The sequence below is a fragment of the Podarcis gaigeae genome (genome assembly GCF_964106915.1).
Source record: "Podarcis gaigeae genome assembly, chromosome: 4".
Taxonomy (NCBI): domain Eukaryota; kingdom Metazoa; phylum Chordata; class Lepidosauria; order Squamata; family Lacertidae; genus Podarcis; species Podarcis gaigeae.
Window position 1 is genome coordinate 108,072,498 of NC_139677.1, and position 2,596 is coordinate 108,075,093.

At 49.2% G+C, this 2,596-nt stretch overlaps 1 long non-coding RNA gene across 1 annotated transcript; it reads left to right on the forward strand.

Annotated features, from left to right (window-relative positions):
- The first annotated feature begins 293 nt into the window (after positions 1 to 293).
- On the forward strand, positions 294 to 2,281 carry LOC310843978. The gene is made up of 2 exons (XR_014563846.1): positions 294 to 604; positions 1,619 to 2,281. It is a non-coding gene; the product is annotated as an uncharacterized lncRNA (long non-coding RNA).
- The last annotated feature ends 315 nt before the right edge of the window (positions 2,282 to 2,596 follow it).

Sequence of the window (2,596 nt, forward strand, 5' to 3'; positions counted from 1 at the left end):
ACTCTTCTCCTCAAGGTCTCCCCCGGTACGTACAGCGCCCCCTTATAGTACAGTAGCCCTTCCTTTTCCTCAACCCCCCCATGGTTTTCCCTTCCTTCCCATAGTTCCTTGATTTTAGTTTGAGCGAACTTGTCATTTCTAGTAAGCCCGGCCAGTTCTCGTTTCCCAACCAACGCTCCCCCACACACCCATCGGTTCTCGGGGAACACGTGTCAGACTTCCGGCGGTCCCTCTCCTTCCATGTACTCTGGCTTTCGGGAGAGAGCATCTGCTCTTACGTTTTCCTGGGGACCTGTTGGGCAACAATAAAGATCAAGGTCTACTGACCACTGTTTTGCTCCAAATTACTTGGCTGGAACTTCTTTCTTTTACCGACCGCATGGATCCATGAGGAACTTGCACCCGACTGGCTGGGCTGATGAGTCGTCTCTCCACCTGGAATTTTCCGTAACACCCATAAAAGTGTATCATATTTATTGCTGAGAAATCGTACCATACTCAGCTTACGGATCTCATCTCCAATAAACCCTACACAGAGTAGCTGCTTTTCCCCAATTTCTTAGCTAGCAATAACTGATATTGAGAAGGAAGAAGAGAGGGAGAGGTAGGCATCCTTTCAGCAATGCTGCCCCACTCCAGTTTGCCTCTGTCGGCCCCCGATGCCCCTTTCCTGTGGCCCCTGAATGGCTCTCTCCTCACTCATCTGTCTTGGGAGACAATGGAGGACGGCTCAAGCGGTGGGGAGATTGCAAGGCCTGCTGGGGCAGCTGGCTGCTGTGACGGACAGCAGAGCCAGAGCAGAGTCTGGGGGTGCAGTGCCTCACCATTCCACCAGAGGGCCAGAGCCTCTTTCTGATTGGCTACCCGGAGGGGGGTGGCGCCAGCACTTTTGGAGGGAAAATAAAGAGAGCCGTTTCTGAGGGGATTTGAGATGGGAGAGAGGGAAGGTTGGGAGAAGATGGGGATGAGGAGAGGGTGGAGGGAGGGAGGGAGAAGTGGCTCTGATCTGAGTGGATCCTCCGCTCTGAGGAGAATATCTATGGAGCCAGAGGAAGGAGCCTCACAGCTGAGATGGGGAGACCATGTTGAGGGTCTGAAGGGAGAATTCAGATGGGAGTGAAGCTGGAGGGAGAAGCTGTGGGAAGACTCAAATCTTCTTCTTCTGGGGTCTCCTTCCAGTCAGGAGGGGAGAGATCTTCTAGGAAAAGGAGATTCCTGAGTCCGTGGCAAGGGCTGAGAGGATCCCCTGGGTCTGGCATACAAAGGAAAATACCTCAGGGGAACTGAGGAAAAGTGGCCCCTCGCTGTGAAGGAAGCTGGGCTGTGTCAAATGTACCTCACGGAAAGTCCCCTCATAACTAAGTTTGGGGATGAGAGAGATGCAGCAGAAAGAGAGTTCAGCCTTTCACCATCTATTCTGGAAACCTGAACATCTTCCTGAAGTGCAACAACTGAATTGGAGGCAAGCTGTGCCTGCAGAACTGTGTTTAATCCTGAGACATTTAGCTGAAGTAATAAGTTAACTTCTACCTGAAAGAACACATCTCCTGTCTTCACTTTGTTTCACCATTCTCTTTTTTGTAAATAAAACTTTCCTTGTCTCATTATCTCCTGCCAGAGACTCCCTGGATCGCAGTTTCCCTCACACAAGACGCCTGGATTTAATTTGGGACAATTAGCAGGGAGACTCTGCTGCGCAGGGGAGACCGGACTGACTAGCAGGACATGCGAAAAGGATCTCAGGGTCTTGGTGGATCCCAAGTGCCACCTGAGCCCAACATGTGATGCAGCAGCAAAGAAGGCAAATGTTCTTATTGGCTGCATCCACAGAAGTGGATCGTGTCCAGATGGAGGGAAGTCCGAGTCCTGCTCTCTTCTGCCTTGGTCAGAATCCACACCTGGAATCCTGTGCAAAATTCCGGCTGCCATGATTCCAGTTTCTTAAATTTGGTTTGCTTAGGGAATATCTATCCCTTTTGATCTTGCAGAGCTTTGAAGTAGCCTCAGAAGCTGCCTTCTGCTGAGCCCGACCAAGGTCTCCCTCTAACCCTGTATAGTCCACACTGACTGGCAGCAGCTCCCCCCAGTTTCAGGCAGGGGTCTCATCCAGCCCTTGCAGGAGATGCCAGGGGTTGACCCTGGGACATTCTGCATGCCGAGCAGATGCTCTTGGTTCCCCATATTTCACTAGCCTTTCAACGTTATTCTATTAGCAACCGTGGAGATTCCACCTGCCTCTTTCCAAAGGAGAAAACTCACCTGATTAAAGAATTTCAGGTGATGCATCATTTGTATACTTTTTGGAGTTCTATGTTTTCAGTGTCCCTGAGATCTCTTAATGAAGGGCGGTATATCAATTCAATTAACAACAACAAGAATTATTATTATTATTTATTCATTCATTTATACCCCGCCCATCTGGCTGGGTTTCCCAAGCCACTCTGGGCAGCTTCCAACAAAATATTAATACAATACGCCATCAAATATTAAAAGCTTCCCTAAACATAACAACCATCCATTTTTAGTCCACTGAATTAGAAATTCAGCATTTCTGGGAGGGGAAATGGCATACTATTGAATGTTTGCATAGAAACAT